At 45.0% G+C, this 22,224-nt stretch overlaps 1 pseudogene; it reads right to left on the bottom strand.

Annotated features, from left to right (window-relative positions):
• Positions 1–503: 503 nt before the first annotated feature.
• LOC123171460 (uncharacterized) lies at positions 504–21,905 on the bottom strand (annotated as a pseudogene).
• Between the last annotated feature and the right edge of the window lie 319 nt (positions 21,906–22,224).

Here is a 22,224-nt window from a genome sequence, read left to right as displayed (position 1 = left end):
AAATATTCAATAAATATTTTACAACTATATATAATCAAATATAATAAGTTGTATGTATTTTTACTTTCGGCTCAGATGTTATTAATCTGTATATTTATATTCCACACAATCCAATCTAATTGAAATGTATTCAACGGTCCACAACAATGCGCGGGGTCTCATCTAGTTTATTAGATTTCTGTGTAAGGTGATTATAAGAACAAAGATAAAATATACTCCATCTGTATATTAATTAAGATTTGAAAGTTTCGGGATACAATTCAAAAGAGACACGACATAGTGCGAAAGTGAAGGGTGGTTAATCATCGTTGCCGGGAGTATTTGACAAGAGTTTGAAAACTAACCTGGAAGATCTGTAGGGATGCAGCCGGCTCCTCAGAAAACACATAAATCCCTGATTGCGGGTTAAAAAACCATCCTTCCCTTGTATGGGTGATACACTTAAAATCATATTGTATTAAGACAGACACCTCCACTTGTGTGGACGTTTGATTTAGTACACATCAGAGCATACTGAAGTGTGAGAAATCTAGAATAAGCAGAGTCAACAGGCCGGGGAAATTAAGATTAATAGCAACACCAACACCAAGACTCTTCAGGATTACAAACAAAAGGGGATTTAACAAAAAGGAGAAGCAAACAAACTGATACTCAGATACAGTGAGGTTTCAAGATGATGGCGGTAGTTACCCTTGATTTACGATAGGGCTCTTTGGATGATTGGCAAGATCGTTTGCAAATTGTTTCATGAATGCTTCATCATTGGTACCCTTGAGAAAGACTTGCTTGAGTACAGATAGATTATTCAGGCCGCCAAGCTGATATGATCCACATGAGTAAACAATCTAGACAAGCTTAAGATTCTTCATCGATTTTGATCCAAGGATACATGTAACTCACTGCAGCTGCAAGCAATCTCGACTATCTTCACCTTTAAGAAGGTGACCAGCTGCTCCCCACACATCTTGACATGAAAATGGAGTTGAAGCTATTTGACTTGAAGATGAAAAATGCATTGTTTTGTTAGGTTGTTGGCGAAGGAACTCAATGTCATATTTCTTCAAAGTGACCATCTCAAGATCCAGCTTCTTTAGCTTGCTAAGGTCTCTTAATTTTGGCAACTCGTCTTCAAGCCCATAGAGTGGAAGACGCTGTAGGTTTTCCCAAGGCAGGAACATGTCATCGAAGCCCCTTGATTATCCTTGCCATACCACAATAAAAATGATTCCAAATGCACAAGACCCGAGGTTGCTGTTGAAGTGTATATGTGGATAGCATAGCCCTTTCCATCAGTTTGGACTTTTGGTTACCTTGACTAGTGCATGAAGCTTAACATGGAAATTAGAGCCTACGAACTTGAGCTTCAAGTCCTTGCTTTCATGATTTATCCAAAAATTGTTATTGCCCCCTTTCTGTGCACTTATAGGCTTCTTGAGCCATACCTCTAAATCTATTCACGTGTTGACTTTCTGCATCACACGTGCAAGGGGGTGTTGAAGTGTATATGTGAATTGCCAAGATCTTTCCATTAGTTCGCACTTTTGGTTGCGTTGGCTAGTGCATGAACACTAGTAGAAAACAGGGCTTTGGTTGGGGCTTGGCCAGCCCATTAGTCCTGGTTCTGTCACGACCCGGGACCCATGGGGGCATACGTCCCGGTTCGTGTGCCCACGGGGCTGGCCGGGCCTCGGGAGGCATTTGTCCCGGTTCGTGTGGACCCATTAGTCCCGGTTCTAGGCACGAACCGGGACCAATGGACCTCGCTCCTGGCCCACAACCATTGGTCCCGATTCGTGCCTAGAACCGGGATGGAAGGGGGGCCTTTAGTCCCGGTTCCTTCCATGAACCGGGACCAATGAGTTGCCTATATATATACCCCTCGCCCACGAGCAGAGCACTCCACAGTGCTCTGTTTTTTCTGGCCGAAGGGGAGAGCTTTGTGGTGCTCTAGCTCACCTCCTATGCACATGAGGTGTTTGATGAAATGCCCGAGCCACACTAGTTATGCTTTCTCCTCTCGAAGCTCGACCTCCAAGCTCCATTTTCCCCGAGATTTGTCTAGGTTTAGCGGTCCGTCACGTCCCGTCCCCGTCTTCACCCCCGTCGATCGCCCGCGCCGATCTCGTCGCCGGCACCACCGTGGTGAGCCTCTTGTTCTTATTGCTTGTTATTATATAGTGTGATGGTTTTGTTATCCGCCCCCGTCGGCTCTTGTCCTGTCTATGATTCGGATGTGGTATATATTATCTTTTATAACTATTTGGTTCATTTAGTGTTTATGACAATTATGCCCATCAAGTTGACATAGATTTTATTTATCTAGGAGGTAGTTGAACCGGAAATTCCAACCGACCCTATTGTCGAGAGGTTAAATTTAGTTGAAGAAGAAAACAATTATTTGAAGGAAAAAATAAAAAAAATTGTGGAGGAGAAGATGATATTGGAGTTGCATGTTGCGGATGTCATCGATGATCACAAGATCAAGATGGACGCAATGCGGTTGAAGATTAGAAAGATTAGAAAATATGCCATTCATACCGAGGCTTGGTATCATTACGTCGTTGGATCAATTGTTACCTTGGTTGTGATTATTATCGCATTTGTTGTTGCATTGAAAGGTTTTACATATGTTGTTCAATGAGAACTATGTATGTTCTTTGGTTTTAATTTGATGATGAACTTCTATTAATTTGGTCACTTATCTATCCATGTGAATATGTAATGGTTTTTGACACACATAATTATATGTAATGCACGCAGATGAACCGGCAATGGATGTACGGTGACAGACAGACCTCCGAGTACATTAATGGCATGCATAATTTTCTCAAAGTGGCTGAGGCAAACAAGCAGAATGATTTTTTGTTCTTTCCATGCCCTATATGTGGGAATACGAAGTGTTACTCTGACCGGAAAATCCTTCACACCCACCTGCTTTATAAGGGTTTCATGCCACACTATAATGTTTGGACCAGGCACGGAGAAATAGGGGTTATGATGGAAGACAACGAAGAAGAAGAGGACGATGACAACTATGTGCCTCCGGAATACGGTGATGCTGCAACGGGGGAAGCTGCTGATGATCAAGAGGAACCAAATGATATTGTGCCCGATGATGATCTCCGTCGGGTCATTGTTGATGCCAGGACATAGTGTAAAACTGAAAAGGAGAAGCTGAAGTTTGATCGCATGTTAGATGATCACAAAAAAGGGTTGTACCCCAATTTCGAAGATGGCAACACAAAGCTCGGTACAGTACTGGAATTGCTGCAATGGAAGGCAGAGAATGCTATGCCTGACAAAGGATTTGAGAAGCTACTGAAAATATTGAAGAAGAAGCTTCCAAAAGATAACAAATTGCCCGACAGTACGTACGCAACAAAGAAGGTTGTATGCCCTCTAGGATTGGAGGTGCAGAAGATACATGCATGCCCTAATGACTCCATCCTCTACCGCGGTCCGTACGAGGATTTGAACGCATGCCCGGTATGCAGTGCATTGCGTTATAAGATTAGACGACATGACCCTAGTGATGTTGACGGCGAGCCCCCCAGGAAGAGGGTTCCTGAGAAGGTGATGCGGTATGCTCCTATAATACCACGGTTGAAACGACTGTTCAGAAACAAAGAGCATGCCAAGTTGATGCGATGGCACAGTGAGGACCGTAAGAAAGACGGGAAGTTGAGGGCACCCGCTGACGGGTTGTAGTTTAGAAAAATCGAGAGAAAGTACCGGGCTGAGTTTGCAGGTGACCCAAGGAACGTATGGTTTGGTTTAAGCGCGGATGGCATTAATCCTTTCGGGGAGCAGAGCAGCAATCACAACACCTGGCCTGTGACTGTATGTATGTATAACCTTCCTCCTTGGATGTGCATGAAGCGGAAGTTCATTATGATGCCAGTTCTCATCCAAGGCTCTAAGCAACCGGCAACGACATTGATGTGTACCTAAGGCCATTAGTTGAAGAACTTTTACAGCTATGGAATGGAAACGGTGTACATGTGTGGGATGAGCACAAACAGGAGGAATTTAACCTGCACGCGTTGCTGTTTGTAACCATCAATGATTGGCCCGCTCTAAGTAACCTTTCAGGATAGACAAACAAGGGATACCACGCATGCACGCACTGTTTAGCTGACACCGAAAGTATATACCTGGACAAATGCAGGAAGAATGTCTACCCGGGCCATCGTCGATTTCTTCCGACCAACCATCAATGTCGAAAGAAAGGCAAGCATTTCAAAGGCCAGGCATATCACCGAAAGAAGCCCGCCATGCGTACCGGTGATCACATACTTGCTATGGTCAATGATTTACACGTAATCTTTGGAAAGGGTCCCGGCGGACTATCTATTCCGAATATCGCTGAGGGACGCGCACACATGTGAAAGAAGAAATCTATATTTTGGGAACTACCCTACTGGAAAGACCTAGAGGTCCGCTCTTCAACCGACGTGATGCACGTGACGAAGAACCTTTGCGTGAACCTGCTAGGCTTCTTTGGCGTGTATGGGAACACAAAACATACACCGGAATCACGGGAGGACCTGCAACGTTTGCACGAAAAAGATGGCATGCCTCCAAAGCAGTATGAATGTCCTGCCAGCTACGCTCTTACCAAAGAGGAGAAGGAAATCTTCTTTGAATGCCTGCTCAGTATGAAGGTCCCGTCCGGCTTCTCGTCGAATATAAAGGGAATAATAAATATGCCAGAGAAAAAGTTCCAGAACCTAAAGTCTCATGGCTTCACGTAATTATGACGCAACTGCTTCTGGTTGCATTGAGGGGTCTTCTATCGGAAAACGTTCGATTAGCCACTGTGAAGCTATGTGCATTCCTCAATGCAATCTCTCAGAAGGTGATCAATCCAGAAATCATACCAAGGCTAAGGAGTGATGTGGCACAATGTCTTGTCAGTTTCGAGCTGGTGTTCCCACCATCCTTCTTTAATATCATGACGCACGTCCTAGTTCATCTATTCGACGAGATTGTCATTCTGGGCCCCATATTTCTACACAATATGTTCCCCTTTGAGAGGTTCATGGGAGTCCTAAAGAAATATGTCCTTAATCGCGCTAGGCCAGAAGGAAGCATCTCCATGGGCCATCAAACAGAGGATGTCATTGGGTTTTGTGTTGACTTCATTCCTGGCCTTAAGAAGATGGGTCTCCCTAAATCGCGGTATGAGGGGAGACAGGCTGGAAAAGGCACGCTTGGAGGGGACTCAATAATATGCAGGGACAAGCATTCTTAGTCTCAAGCACACTACACAGTTCTACAGAACTCTACCTTGGTGACCCCGTATGTCGATGAACACAAGAACAGTCTGCGCTCCAAACACCGAAGCAGTGTGACGACTGGATTACATGTGAACACATCAGGACTTTCGGCAGTTGGTTGGAAACACGTCTCACAGGTGACAACACTATTTGTGATGAGTTGTACTCGTTGTCCAGGGGACCATCTTCGACTGTATTGACTTACAAAGGATACGAGATAAATGGGAATACATTTTACACGATCGCCCAAGATCAAAAGAGCAACAACCAAAACAGCAGTGTCCGCTTTGATACAGTAACCAAGAGGGGAAAGGACACATATTATGGTTACATAGTGGACATATGGGAACTTGACTACGGACATGATTTTAAGGTCCCTTTGTTTAAGTGCAAATGGGTCAATCTGTCAGGAGGCGGGGAACAGCTAGACCCACAGTACAGAATGACAACAGTGGATCTGAACAATCTTGGTTACACTGACGAACCGTTCATCCTAGCCAATGATGTGGCGCAGGTTTTCTATGTGAAGGACATGTCTAGCAAACCGAGAAAAAGAAAAGATAAGGAAGCGAACACATCATACGATGAGCCAAAGCGCCACATAGTTCTTTCAGGAAAAAGAGACATCGTGGGAGTGGAGGGCAAGACAGACATGTCCGGAGATTATGAAAAGTTTCATGAAATTCCTCCCTTCAAAGTCAAGGCTGACCCAAGCACCCTGTTAAACGATGAAGATTATCCATGGTTACGGTGCAATTAGCAAAGGACAGAAGCGAAGGAAAAGTGAATACTTTCTCTCCACGACTATTATGATGATGCCTTTGATCTAGAATATCCATGTAACAGACGAGTTTCCGTATGAAACTCTGATACTTCGAAAGAGATTGTCCGTTTTGTACACGAAGTGCATCCAGTTTTTGTTGTAACCCTCTCAACTTTTTAGCACATGCTATTTGGGTGAAATGATGATACCATGGCAACTTTCAACCTTTCCAGAGTTCATTTGTAGTGCTTTTCAATTTCAGGATCATTTAGCTCAAAAAATGAGCTAATATAAAAAAGAAATGAACTATAGCAAAAAAAATGAACTAATAGCTAAAAGAATGAACTAAAAAGCTTTCAAAAACCTCTAGTATTTTTTAAACTACAATTATATAAAATTTATGCATCTAAAATTATCAAAGTATTTTCTGTTCAAAACATTATAAGCAAAAAGAAAATAAAATAAACAAGTAGAAACAAAATAAAATAAATAAGTAGACAAAATAAAATAAATAAGTAGAAACAAAATAAAATTTAATAAATAAGTAGAAACAAAATAAAATAAAATAGCAACAGTAAGTATTTTGTTGTAAGTAGAAACAAAATAAAATAAATAAAGCAACAAAGAACACAAAAAAAAGTGCCACCTACTGGGTCAACACGGCCTGAATACGACTAGAAACCCAATCATGGGCCAGGATTTAGTGGTACCGGTTCGTGGCACCAACCGAGACCAATGACACCCTTTGGTCCCGGTTGGTGGCACCAACCGGGACTAAAGGGGGCATTGGTACCGGTTAGTTCCACGAACCGGGACTAAAGGCTTTGGTATATAAGCAAACACTTGTGAGATTTCACTTCTCATCTCGCAGTTGCCGCCCCGACGATGCCGACACATCGACGCTGCCAGGCTGTCTTGCCGCCGCCCGCCGCCCCCGCCGTCTTCGTCACCGTCTCCCGCGCCCGTCGTCACTGTCGCCCGTGCCCGTCGTCGTCGTCGGCCGTGCCCTCGCCATCACACGCCGTCGCCCGCGCCCCTTGCCCGACGCCGTCGCCGCTCGCCGCCCCTGCCACGACGCGGGCTTCCCCGGCCCTGCCCCGGCGCGCGCCGCCCCGGCCCACCCCCGTCGTCGCCGTTGCCCTGCCCCGCCCACTTCGTCGCCGTCGCCGTCCTCGCCGCCGACCCCGCGCCCCTCCTCACCTTGGTCCGGCCGGCGCCCTCCCTCTCCTTGTTTTTCTTCATATATATGCTTGTTTTTTTCATATATATGATGATATATATGCTTGTTATCATAATTGTTTTTGTTCATATATATGATGATTTTTTATAGAATATGATGATTTTTTGTTCATAGATGATCATATACATGATGTATGCATGGATGTGGATGACATATGATGTTTTCTTGTTCATAGAATGTGATGTTTTTTTTATTCATAGAAAGAAGAAAAGAGGAAGTTGTGCTGTTTAGGGTTGGGGTCGTCGAGGAAGAAGGAAAATAAGGAAAAAGAAGAAAAGAGGAAGAAAGAAGAAGGAGAGGAAGAATGGAAGAAGAGAAGAAAAAAAATAAGAAGAGGAAGTAGAAGAAAAAAAAGGAGAAGAAGAAGGAATAGAGGAGAAGAAGAAAAAATAGAACTTCTCCTCTTTTTTTCTATTTTTCTTCTTCTTCTTCTCCTCTTTTTTTCTTCTTCTCCTCTTTTTATTTCTTCTTCTTCTTCTTCTTCTTCTTCTTCTTCTTCTTCTTCTTCTTCTTCTTCTTCTTCTTCTTCTTCTTCTTCTTCTTCTTCTTCTTCTTCTTCTTCTTCTTCTTCTTCTTCTTATTTTTATCGGGAACGATGGTGTGGAGATCACAGAGGGGTCGAGGCTCGGGAACTAGCTAGGGTAGAGGGTCGAGGGTTGCCGAGGGTTCGAGGGTCGAGGGGTCAAGGGTCGAGGGTTCGAGGGTCATCGAGGGGCCGAGGGTTTGAGGGTCGAGGGTCAAGGATCTTCGATGGGTCGAGAGGTTGCCTAGTGTCAAGGTATTGAAGAAATCCATGGCTTCATCATTAGCCAGAAGTAACCGGGGCATGATGGTATGAAGCTCTCCAAAGTTATTCTGGAACGGAGTCCCGGATAGGATAGTTCATCTTTTTGTATGAATTATCCTATCCGGGACTCTGTTCCAGAAGAACTTTGGAGAACTTCGTACCACCATGCGCCTGCTACTTTCGCCTAATGATGAAGACATGGTTTTGTTGAATCCTTTGACACTATACAATTTTCTGCACATCCAGAATGGTGCCATTTTGCTAAATCCCTTGTCGGTCCGGACGTCAGACAATCATGAGAGAGGCGGTCCGGCCAAAACCATAGAAGCGCTGCCGAGGCCACCCAAATTTACCAAGTTAAAAGAGCGTTGTCGTCGAGGCCACCCTGAACCCTATAAGCATTGCCGAGGCCACCCCAAACCTTAGAGAAGCGTCGAGGCCACTAATATGATTCCTTGTTGTGATTAGGTAGCTAGGTCAACGTTTGCCACTAATATATCCACCTGCTGTCATGTTTGTATAATAATTTCCATGTTGTAATATTTGTAGAAACAATGGAGCACAGACGAGACGAGGAAGCAGAACAGGTGTTGGGGGACATAATCGTAGCCGGAGCTGATGTCTTGTCGTATCTCTACGACATCGATGGTCTGGAAGGACAGGGTGAAGAAGCAGGCTACAGTGATCGAACAATGGAGGAAGAGAGACATGATTATAATGGCTCCAGTGACCGAATGCCGGTGGAAGAAGGAAACCGTGACAACGACTCCGGTGACCGAATGGAGTTCGGCCAGGTATATATATTAATTAAGCATGTGCTGACTAGATGCATTCATTGTTTTGGTATGCACACATATTAACTCTCGTCTGTCTTCTTTTTTCTAGACCTCCGGATCGAGCACAACTTCGGTAAAGAGATGAGGCCCGAAGAAAAAGTTGCGCTTGGATGAAAAGTTCACGATCACAGAAATAGCGCGATGGCCGACCGATTGCACCCATCCGGACCAAGGAAGCTTTTTCTACTCAGTGCGGGGTTCTTGTTAGGGACATCATCCCGATCAGCATCCACCAATGGTATAAGCCTAAGGAGGAAGACCCTGAGGTGTCTTATGTCAACGATAGGCAGAAAGATGATCTTTGGACCGAGCTGAAGGCAAATTTCACCCTACCGCCAGAGGAGGATCTGAAGAAGTCAGTTATAGAGCCATTGGTCAAGGCTCATGCTCTTAAGAAGATGGAGGATCTATTCAGGAGGTGGAAGACTGAGCTGAAAACAACGTTTGTCGACAAAGACAAGACTCCATAATTCACTGGCCGGTATAAGAAGATCAGGGATCACTGGGACCCATTTGTGGCCCACAAGACATCGGATAAGAGTAAGAAGATGTCAGCGAGAAACAAGAAAAATGCTGCGAAGTAGGAGCTTCACCATCGCACGGGGTCAGGTGGCTACCTCAAAGCCCGGCCGTTGTGGCCCAAGGCTGAGAGTGACCTGTGTCATAAAGGGGTTGAACCAGAGACATTGAACTGGCCATACCATTGCCGGACTTGGTTCTTCGGGGTTGGCGGAACCTTGGACCCTGTAATAGGGAAGTGTGTTTGGATGAACGAGGAACTGCAAATACCCGTCACGAAGCTTCAGGACTATATCGTCGCAGCACATGAAGGGACGTTCGTTCCCGACGGAGAGAACGACGAGCTCACAATGGCCCTCGGGAATCCTGAGCACCCTGGACGGACACGAGGCACGCCAGGCTCCGTTCCGCGGAAGGCTGGGTTTTCGGACGCAGGCGGGTACAAATGCCAGGAGAGGAGGAAGAAAGTGGAGCAGACCCAACTGCAGAAGCTGCACGCAAGGGTACAAGCGCTAGACGAACGAGACGCAGTTCACAGCAAGCGACCTGCTGAAGCTACCCCCGAAGCTGCCCCGCCATCTCAGCGGAGAAGCAGCGTGGCTTCCACCGAGCTGCTTCAGGAGCCTGTCTTGACGGCTCCTGCTAGCTACCCCGTGGATGCTATGACAGAGTCTCAACATTGCCACCTTATGGCACAATGTTAGAACTTAAAAGTCAAGGCGGCTGTCGGCTCTGTTCGACCTCCTGAACCCGGTGCAACTTTTCACTGCGGTCCAATTCTAGAAGGATATGCTAGGGTGATGGTGGACGAAATAACGGAGGGATTTGAGGACCTCGAGCTTGACCACCCTACCGGTGAAGGGGAGACTCAGCTGGGTTCTGCTGTGAAGACTCCATGCCTATGGCGGAAGGAGCTCATCAACCTTCCGAACTGGACGCCTCCGCCTCCTCCTCCTCCTCCGGCGAGTCAGGACACTCCGCCTCCTCCTCTGCCTCCTCCTCCGGCGAGTGATCAGGGCACTACGCCTCCTTCTCTGGCATGTGGCGGCACTCCGCCTCCTTCTCCGCCTGCGCTGGCGCACCCGAGCAGCCAGGCTTCTCCTTCTCTGCCTCGTCAGCAAGGGCAGAAGAGACCCGCCGCCGCTCCGGCTGCTCCGGCGCGTCGTAGTCCTTCTCCTCCGCCTCGTAAGCAAAGAAAAAAGACAGCCGCAGCCACTCTGTCTGCTCTGGTGTCTAGCAGTGCAGCCAGAGGCGGGAGGCAATACAGATTCGGTCCATCTCTCAAGCCTCTAGAGAAGTTACCATACGAGAGGACCGTGGAGGAAACCGCGAAGATCATGGAAGCCGAAGTGAGGGACTTCTTTCAAGCGGTGAAATCAAAGAAACATCCACCTCCGGAGGAGAAGATAGATCCGGTGAGAGTAAAGCGCACTATCGATGCCCTGAAGAAACCACCACCGTCTCCGCCGAAAAACAACTATGAGCACATTACTGAAAAGGTATATATCGAAGCGGAGCGGTCGGGAAGTACTATCAGTGATCGAAGGTTAGCAGAACGACGAGCTTGGAAAAAAATTGCCCGGCTCGGCGAACAAGCAAACCAATCGTGCTCCCGCTCAAGGTGTCTAGCGATATCGTCGCTAATCATCCAGAGATTTTGCCCAATACTAATCTTGGAGATTACCTGCCCGACGATGTACATTATGATTTCTTGGAGGTGGACGAACACAAATACCATTACGGGAAGCCTCTCGTCAAAGATGAAAGATCTCTTACAACGATGATGCGAAGATTCCATGATTGGTACATGGAAACCTGTAGAGAGTCTGGGGGACGAATACTTTGACGCTGAGAGTTAAAGAGGAGCACGACCTCGTTGGAATTGATCTGTTGTCTATTCCATTTGAGGAGTTCTTCCAGTTTTTCAATCAAAAGGCCCTCGATAAATTAACGGTCACTTGCTACTCTCTGTAAGTACTACTTCTGTCATTAAGTCTCTATAAATAGCTCAGCTCTTTCATTGCATGTATTTATAATTATCCTCACTATATTATGCAGATTGAAGATCGTCGAATGCAGAAAAGCAGAAATGTATGATATTGGGTTCATTAACACAAATCTCATATATGAATTTACGGTTAAATTTCAAGCCAAAGAAACCGAGGCCAACTTGCTCAAATCGTTGGTAATAAATCAAAACAAAGATAAAATACTCTTTCCTTACAACTTCAAGTGAGTGTTACTGTCTTGTGCATATTCAGGTTTCCCTTATCACTCGAGGTTATAGTAATGTAATTGATGAGTTCTGCATGCGTGCGCAGCTTCCTCTATATTCTCCTGGAGATTAAGCTTGACCAGGGACTAGTAACCGTCTTAGACTCGAGACGAAAAGATCCCGAGACCTATGCGGACATGACTAAAACTCTCAAGAAGTAAGTTCAATCGATCATTATCGCACCATATCGGGAACTTTTTGTTCATTTCCTGATATCAAGTAATTATTTTCTTTGTCTCGCAGGGTTTGAAAAGTATTCACCGCACAATCTCCAGGACTGCCGAGGGAGCTGCGATTTACATACCCGAAAGTAGTACTTACTCCGGAGTTTGTTGGATGACTCTGAGAAATTTTGTCATTTCCAACCTTTCAAAGCCCTCTTTTGCACCATCACAAATCCTCTGAAACCCTAATTCCAAATTTTTGGAATTTGAATGTGGCCTTTGTGATTACAAAGGAGTCATCGTTTTCTTTGAGCTGTTGATCATTCCATCTGTTTCAAGAGACCCTCCAATCCTACTAATCCTTGGATATGCAAAAGTATTGCTAAGTCCCATGCAATATTTTTGAATTATGATTTATTCCTTTTCTTGCCTTTCTGAGGAATAAAATCCAAAGGCATAGCTAGCCATCTCCTAAATTCATGAGAATTGGTGGAGTTGATATTTATGCCTAATCCAAGCTCTAGCAAATATATTGGCCATAATTAAATATGGAAAATTGCCTTTTCCTATTTAATACCAATATGGCATTTCTGCCACTTCCTAAAGGAACTACTATTTTTATAGCAGGGAAAATTCTCACATAAATTGTGGGGCTTGCCCTTGCTATATAATCACAAGTTCCATCCTTATCCCATGTTCCACAGTTCAAAAATTAGGCACATGATCCAATGCAAGTTTCTGCCTTCTCTGAAGTTTTGCAAAGGAAGTGCTCTATTCCTAATTCCAATTGAGCTGCAATTTGGCAGGGTGATTAACATTGTTAAATAACCCCTGGATACCAAATGTGAGCTCACTCTCTTCATCTTAGCTCCCTGTGCAATTTTTCAAAGTTTCTGACCAGATTGTAATGTTGTGAAGGAAGTACCTTCATAGAGTTTAAGAATGGGACGAAACTTTTCCCTCTTATCAAGTATTCCAAATCATTAGCCTCCACCCAAATTCAGATCATTTCATTGATCTATGTGAGCACAGGAGTAATTCTTGTTTTCTGTCCAAATTTTTAGTTTGTGAAGCAAGTGTATTTTATCTTGCTCCAATATGGCTGAAAAATTCCCAAGCCTTCTCCTATCCATATAACCCACCTAGACCAAATTTTGGCTCATTTCATGTAGCCAATATTCTCCTGGATTTTTCCAAAGTTTATGGTCAGATCTGATGCTTGTGAAACAAGTACCAATTTGGCAAGTCCATTTGGTATGATATTTTTGCAGCGTCTACATATGACCAAATCAGGAAGCTTTACCAAGTTTTAGCCTAATACAACACTCCTAGTGAGTTCTTCTTCATCAATTGCTTTCTGGGTCAGATTTGGCATTTGAACTGCAGCTATGCCAAATCCTTGCCCAAATCCCCTCCAACTTTAGCCGTGCCGCGTGTCGCCTCGCCCCTCCCTCTAGAGCTCGTCCCCGCGGCTATAAGTAGAGCCCTCGGCCCCCTCGCAGTTCTCAACGCCTCCCAGAGCCTCTCCCCGAGCCCAGAGCTCCTCTCTAACCCCTCCCCATCGCCATGGCCGCTGTCTCGGGCTCCGCTCGATTCCGGTGATGCCGCTCCCCTCTCGCCGTTCCACCTCCACCTCTATCCTTCCCAGGGTCCGGTGAGCCTCCCCGTTGCCTTGCCCACCCCATTCCCCCACCGAAGCCCCCTGTTCACCGGAGGCCGAAGCCCTGCTCCGCCGCCCACCTTGTTGCTCCTTCCCTAGTGCCCCTCGACGGCAGCTGACAACACCACGGGAGGGGGTAGGTCGGCCATCGCGAGCGGTGGCCAGACGCGCCAGCTATCGCCGTCGAGGCGAGCCCCTCCCTCTTCCCGGCGGGCGTGCGAGCGGGAGGTTGAAGACGCAGGCCAGGCGGGCCCCACCTCCGCGAGGCCCACCCGTCAGTCGCACTAGGGGTTGACCCCAGGCGCTGACGTGGATAAGTGACCACGTATTCCCAAAAATGCGCTTTCCCTAAGCCGAAAGCATATTCTTCCTCTTCTCCAGGCCTGAATGCGCTTTCCCCTCTGGAAATCGTATTTCTTAGAAAGGCGCGATTTGTTTTTCTGTCGGGGCCCAGTTTGTAATGGTTTTCTTCACACATAGGTCCCTGGTAGTTAAACAATCGTATCTCTTTAACCGTAGCTCCAAATCAGGTGATTCCAAAGCCCACGTCTTCGTTTCGTCGAACCCGTTCTGATGGAATCATTTTCACCATGTTTGCGCATTCTGAAAATGACCATTTTGCCCTTGCATGAAAACAGCCCCCTCCGAGAGAGAACTGTTTCCGGCAAATCTTTCCGCGATCGTTTCACACTTTTTCCGGAGTAATCCTCGACACCAGGCAAGCCAACCTCTTATCATAAGCCCCGAACTCGCATGTTGACTTTGCTCGTACCTCGTGTGTGTGTTTAGTTGTAGTAGTTTCTTATTTGTTCCGTCTGCTGATATTTCACTCGTACGATATGATTTTGTTATCTGCCTTGCATGCTTAAGTTTTCATGAAATAGTTGACATGCTAGTTTGATGTTGTTACTGAGAATATCATGCCTCTGCATAGTTTCATGTTAGTAGTATCGATGCTATGATAATTCGGTTGCACTGCTAAGATTGCAAGTACTTAGTATTGCCATGTTTCATATGATATCACTGTTACTGCATCGCTATGTTGCATGTTAGTTGTTGCATTCATTTTAATAATGCTTGCATAATGATCGACGATGGAGAGGTTAATAATATGACTTAATAACCAAGCCCCTCCATCATCACTGGGATGTTATAGTGCCACCAAATCGGGCTTTTTCCAGTGCAGCCACATTTGCCTTGGTATGGGAAGACCCTAACAGGTCTATTGTCATGCCTCTCGCTGGTGCCTCCAACGTAGGGAAGGTTATGGGCACGCGCTACCCTGATCAGGTAGGCGGACATGAACCTTGTGAGCCCGAGTTGTTTTGCGTTGTTTGTCCCCATTTGGGACCGTTTTTGCCACGACGGTGGTCGTAAGACCTTTGGTAGGCATGGGCCACCCAGGACTGAACCCAAAAGGGGTGTTGGTCGGAGTGTCCGAGAGAGTGTCATGGCAATAGATCGGTTTTGTCGGAACGCCGTTGGTCCACCCGAATGGGAGTGCGAGGCCATGGGTTTCATGGTGTGGGTACAATGCGCTACCACTGCAGAGTGTGTGTGTTAAATCTATCGATAGCCGCGTCCTCAGTCATGGGCACAAGTTCGTAGTGGGTCACACTATCAGGTCTCGGTAGAAATGGAGGGTGAACCAAATATAACTAAGTGGATGAATAATGTGAAATAAGGTGATGACTTGGACTGTGAGACAGTCGTGAGTAATCACGATGATGAGTTGGCATGATCACGAGACAAGGTCTCGGTCAGTGTTGAACCAAGTGTGGTTCCATTGGTGATCCGTGCATGATCATCGCTTGGTTGCAATGCAACCCACGGGTAAGATAGTCCAAGGGACTCGGTGCACATTCTGTTTGCATTGCATGAGTAGTAAGTTGTTATTTGCATTTAAAGAACCATGGTAGAACAGTAGAAGGTTGCATAAAGTTAACATGTTACGTTTGCATCGGATATGACTGGTAGTTTATTTTCCGCATAGTTTCATGATGCCATGCCATGCTTTGACTGAATTTACGCCATGCTTTGATATGCCATGTTATGATTGAAATGCTATGCTATGTTTTGCTGTAGCCATGTTAGAAGTAAGTTTGATATGCCATTGCCATGCTTAGTTTCTGCCATGAGGTAGGTTGTTGCATACGCTTGGTTCTTGCGTTGTCATCTGTTTGTTTGGATGCTATCTATTTGGTTGTCTTGCAAGTACATTGAATGTACTGACCTGACGTGTCATGCCAGTTTTGTAGGTCGTTCGCTTGTTCCGTCATGCTAGGCCGTAATCTTGCCAGTCCTGTGCGTTATGGAGCCCCGCCTTAGTGAGACGCTGCCAAACCAAGACTTCTGCCGCCATTTATATGGACTTCCGCTGCCATGTAAATAGCCTTAGGGCTATGCCAGAAAAATTGTATTCATCAATGATGTAATCTTATACACATGTATTTGATGAATATTGTTTTACCTGGAATGCTGTATCATGGACCTGTCGTGCGTCCGGTGTTATAATGGGCTGACGTGCGAAGGCCCCCTGTTCCATGCGGATCGGGGTGCCAAAGTTCATATATAATTAGGGGATTATATTGTAAGAGATCTTAATATTGTATATATGTAGCCAGTAGCGTCGGATAGATATACGAAAACTTTTTGTTCGCACAATCTCTCGGAGAAGGAGAGGTCGATATCACTTCTCTCGGTATGCATATGTTCATGACAAACTTCTGTACTTAATGGTTTCCTTCATTTGCTTACTAGCTAGCGTGTCGAGGGCCTCTCTATACATATAGTACGTAGCGTCGACCAAGCACGGAGATAAGAGAGGACACTTCTTTCTATTAGCTAGCTAACACCCTAAATTAACCCCCAAAACCCCCTAAACCACCCTCTTTCAAAAAAAACCTCAGCTCTTGCCAGCTACTGACGCGTGGATGCCTTTTGGTCCCGGTTGGTGCTACCAACCGGCACCAAAGGCCCTCCTGCCTGGGCTCGCAGCAGCGGCCACGTGGAGGCCCATCTGTCCCGGTTGGTGTAAGAACTGGGACTAAAGGTATAGGGCTTTAGTACCAACCCTTTAGTCCCGGTTCCCCAATCGGGACAAATGGGCCTTACGAACCGGGACAAATGGCCCTTTTTCTACTAGTGAAAGCTTAACAGTTGCAATTAAAAAGTCCTTGTTGTTACGCTTATTAATAGCAGACACTCCAAGCTTGTGCAATTGGGTATGCTTGTTGAGCTCTTCCACAATGGTCTTCCCACGTGGAACACAAACATTGACAACACCAATTGTGCACAACACCGTAAATTTTCCAATACCTATAGGCACCTGAACACCAAATATGTCAGGGCATGCGTGTAACTCTAGTGAGCTACTAGATGAGACATACAGTGTTGATACTGGGATGATGTTGTCGTCACGAATATACTGTAGCTTATGTAACTTGGTTATGCTCACAGGAAGTGTTACTATGGAGGGATGTCTCACATCTAGAGTCTGGAGCAACCTGATATCAGCAAGTGAACTTGCCAGATGGAAGATCTCAATGCATCATTATAAAGAGTGAAACTTCAGGCAATACTGCCGCTTGATCATCTTCTTGAGATTTTCCTCCTTTACACACAATGCAGCCTCCAGATCAAGCACCCAAAGTAGCCTCATACCTACAGAGATGTGATACCCACTCCCCAAACAGTATCAGCGACTATAACCGTGAGAAGTCAATGCTCTCAAAGATAATTTTATATTTATCCCAGTCTCTCATAACTATTAGGTGACGCCTTGTGCGTTGGGTGGTTAGGATACGATTGGATCCAAGGGAAAACACAAGGTTTTCTTCCATTATTCATGATACAATGTACTCGGGGATGGATCCATTATCATGGGACGAAACTATCCTTATGTCATTGAATGCAGTGGTGACTAACTGTTGCATCTATTGGAGTAAGCTCAAATCAAGGAGTTTGGAGAAGAAATTCTCCCCTTTCTCCACCACTGATTCTTCTTCACTATCTCTGGAGTGACCTTCTGCAATCCACCTCCTTACTAGTCCCCTTCGCCAAATGTTGTGGCCTCCACGAAAAATTGATAGGCAGAAGATACATGGCTTGAGTTAATCCGGACAAGTACGAAAATGGTGATGCATCCAATCAAATAGGCCCCATAGACTATTATACTCCATATTTGTCTATGGATGATGCATGACTTTGGGAATCAACGACTGCACATTTGTTGGAGATATGCCCTAGAGGCGATCAGCTACGATGATATTTCCTATGTAAGTTCATGAATCAATATAGTATTTCGATATTATCAATGATGCGTATCAGTAAGTACGTGACTTGTTTGTGAGACTATGCATTGTATGATGACTGTCTAAATGGTCCCTAGTCAAAAGGGTTGTGTGGACAAGCAGGCGGCTAGACTAGCATATGATATGGTGGATGGCTTAGTCTCACTAGCCATGTAGCATTGGATGCTAGCAGGATTATATGGACTCAGAAAGATCTGGAGTCAGATTCGACTTAGTCGGATCCGAGTTCAGATAAGTTGTGAGTCGGATAGACCCGACTGTGAGATGCGGAGATATGTCATATGTGAGTCTCTTGTACAACATAGGTTCTGTATCCTAAGACCTGAGTTGGAACATGGACTCGGGATGGTGATAATTCTGCTTTGGGCAGACCAAATGATACTCTATAAATCGGTTATAAAGGTAGGGTTGGGGCTTGTCCTGACCCATGTCGTGAGGCATGGTTGAGTAAGATGGGATTTGCCCCTCCGATTAGTATAGATATACTCTAGACCCCTCGTGTGATTTGACCTTGATAAGTATGTCCATGTGACAAGGATTATGATACAATCCGGTTTGAGGTCAGCATCACTGGAATGAGAAAGAGCCCGGGCTACGTACAACAAGGATGACTGACTCGCCTATAGCACGACAACATATATCATGAGGCAAAAGGAACAGAAGTGTGACACGTTATACAGGTTCACCGAACCTACTTCATTAGACACTTAGAGTAGGCACGCTTTGCTAGAGACCAAGTTGATTATAACCTAAGGGGTCCCGCTCTTAAGGGAAGGAACCTGTAAAGCCGGAACCGACTTGGTGAGTCGGATATGATCCTACTCGTACTCAGATCCAGGTCAGACAGACTTTGGGCTTTATAATCCATGTGGGGCCCATGTGTTGAGCCCGCGGTGGATGCCTCTATATATATATATATATATATATATATATATATATATATATATATATATATATATATATATATATATATATATATATATATATATATATATATATATATATAGTGGAGGTGCGACACATGCATTCAGTTGATCGCTTCGGCGTTTGTCATGAGGGCTTTGCATGTGTTGTAACTAGCCACCTCCACATGCTGCCGGCTATGCAATCAGACCTAGCAGTCTGCCACACGGGCTCTCCTCCTGCACGAGAGGATATCGTTAGAGGCAGTGCACTTGCTACGCTCTGACTAACCTGTTCATGAGGTCCGATCGGCTACATGGGAGATCACGAGGAGGAGATGACTTTGGTGACGCGCTTCCACGACTCTTTTTCTGCTGCATGGTACTACACGTCTAGTGGTAATGATATGTGATCCATCTCCATAGCATGTTCCTGGTTGTACTGCCAGTAGGAAAATTTTATATTGCAGCCGATGCGCCTAACGTATCCCACCAATATTATCTATCAATGTTTACATTTTGTGTAGCCAGTAAATTAGCTATAGAAACTATCACCTTGGGAAGACCTCCACACTTCAAAATAAGTTATTCTAACTCTAGATCATTGTGGTAATTTAAAGGGCATGATTGATTCTTCATGTATACCTATTGTTCAAATTTGTTAATATTTTTTAACATCAATTAAAGAGCATCATAATAGTTAATTATATTATGATTTCTTGGTTGCAAAATAAAGAGTGAGCAATCCACAAACGCATAGTATGTTATTATGCTAATGCAAGTACTAGTGCAAGAAATATTTTTAAAAACAAGTGAAATTATTTATTTGGATGTGTCTAAGTTATCCTGTAAGAGTGGTCACGAAATTCCACATATATTTCTGTATAGATAGACACCATCCCTAATCAAATTGCAGACACATTTTGATAAACCTCTATATGAGTCAAAGACCATTTGCTAAGCACTCTGTGAGAATAATACTCCTACCCTGAAAAGGCTGCAACTCAACCCTATACACTTAAGAACATCAAACGCCATAACACAACCCCACACATCTCCATGTGACCCCACGGTCAGCACAATGCAGCTGCATCCTCCTGCAGGCCTTGGAAGCCAGCTACAATGTAGGAGTGATCAGATTGGGCGCTGCACCGATCTGGATTCCCGATCCCATTCATAGGCGGTCATCTGAGCCAAGGATCCCCCTAGCGCATCCTCGGCCACCCTTTAGGCACCAATCCAACGCACATCGGCATCACATCCAAATTTTTCATTGGCACTAGTGGCCACCTCCCGACCAACACAATCGATCACGGCGCCATGTGCATGACATTAGTAGCCACACTTGATAGAGGAGCACTGGAACTGAGTCCAATGTACACTGCTCCAACGAACATAGTCGTTCCATCACCACGGTCTGTAGCCCCTCGGGCTCCTATCTCTTGCATACCGGTGTAGGAGATTTCGGGCAGGGAGTGAGCTCAATGGGGTCAATTCAACTAGTAAGGAGGCAGCCGCGGGCGTAAAATGGGCTCAATTCAACTATGTGTTATAGCGCAAGTTGTTTTGTCTCACTTGATAAGTATTTCATTTTAACGTTTTTTGCACAATGGGCCAGTTTTCTTAATAGGTCCCCGTGTGTTTTAAGTAGAATGATAATTTCAAGACATGTTTTATTCGAAATATCTTGTTAAGGGGTACCTCTTACAAATGTCACTTTCAAACTTCTCTGGTGGGAACAAGTGGCTCACTGCATTTGCGCCAGGTGTCGCCACCAGAGAGTTTTTGATGTTTATTCCCATGGGAGGCAAATGGGTGGGTTGCTTGTGCTCTTTTTCTTGGATCCAACTTTTCAAAGTGGAATATTCTTGAATCGAGCGTCCAAATTATGAGCTGTTTTCATCTTTGCAATTGGCACGTGAAGATCTTTGGAAGTAGAAACATTGCTGATAGGTTTGGCTGAACCGTTTTTCGGTGCAACTCCCAGATAATGTACTCCCATGTAGCGTCAGTTGTGCTCCCAACGTAGTTTAGCCTCTGTTGCATGGTGGAATACAACCGTGCAACCTGTACTCCCACTATTTCTTGGCGCACGAGAAACCCAGGAAAAAACAAGTTTAATATTCCTCAAATCATGTGAAAGATATTGCTAATGGCAATGGTCTCTATGTGCTGCCATTGGTCATCCTTTTTTCGACAAAGGGTGGATTCTTTTAACCTTAAAATGAAGCATCAAGAACATACATAACACAATGAGCAGACACCCGGGCTTTGCATACTTAAGATGCACACAACTTACACCAACTCACGCGCACATGGAAAAACATCGACAAAAGCAAAGTCGTATAAGACCAAAGCTATACATTTTTATTAGCTAGGATTCATTTTTCTTATGTCTATGGCGTTATAATAATGTAATGCATTTTTCTAGTGTTTACTTTTTTCCCTCCAGGGAGTCACTGATTATCTTTTGATAACAAGTTATACGCTCACGAACCAACCACTAACCAACATGTGGTTGGATGGCTAGGAGCACAGTTTTATCCCGGGCCCACGAGGGTTCAGGTGTAGACTTGACACTGGTGCTCGTATTTTTCTGAATTTATTTCAGACCTTCTGGTGATGTGGGTTCAGTGGGAGGAGACGTTCCCGTTGACTAGGTAGACGTCTGTGGTAACTTTCTCAATCTCAAAATGATGTGTCGTCTCAGTCTCTCGGAGGTGCTCATAAGGATAGGGCGTGCGTGCGTGCGTCTATAGGAATGAGTAAATGTTCGTATGTATGAGCATATGTGTTCGTAAAGTAAAATAAACCACGTTCACATATATAACAAGAAGGTTAAATCAACGGCATTCACATACATAAGAAAATAAAGTTATATCGTCCACGTTTACATCTATAAAGCGTAGACCCGAACACGTTCACATGCCTCTCGCTAAAATCCAAAATTTTGAATCCTTATCAATAGTATCAAGACTTGCCATTTTGTTCCAACTGGCCAGCTTATATAAGCCGGCCTTTTGGCCTGGCTGACAAACCATCACCTCCTTCCGGCCTCCACCAGTCAATCACAGCCTGAGAAGCCACAACGGCAGGGTAGTACTTACAGGCTGTATCGCGATACACCTGACGATGGCGCGGATTCGACGGTCGAGAAGGAACTCCATACGCGGCCGGCCCCGGTATGCTGCAGCTCTTGCCCGTTGCATGTTAATCATTCGTAGTCTACTTTTGCTCTTACGATATAATACATGTCAATCACATGTATCACCGCTCGTTCTCGTTTGTATTTTTTAATGGGATTCTCTTTTCGTACCGTATGCCATCAGATTCCGACATGTTTTATGGATTTGACATGTATTATATCATGTGTCATCTCTATAATATCACCCTTTTTTGTGAAGTTCACGCCTTTGAAGAATGAAGTTTTGCAGAAAATTTGAAAAAAAGCATTGTTTTGCTTAACGCTACAAATGAACACTTATA

This window comes from Triticum aestivum, chromosome 7D (genome assembly GCF_018294505.1).
Source record: "Triticum aestivum cultivar Chinese Spring chromosome 7D, IWGSC CS RefSeq v2.1, whole genome shotgun sequence".
In the NCBI taxonomy this organism is placed as follows: Eukaryota; Viridiplantae; Streptophyta; class Magnoliopsida; order Poales; family Poaceae; genus Triticum; species Triticum aestivum.
The sequence above is the reverse complement of the archived record's forward strand: the minus strand, read 5'-3'. Positions and strand labels throughout refer to the sequence as shown.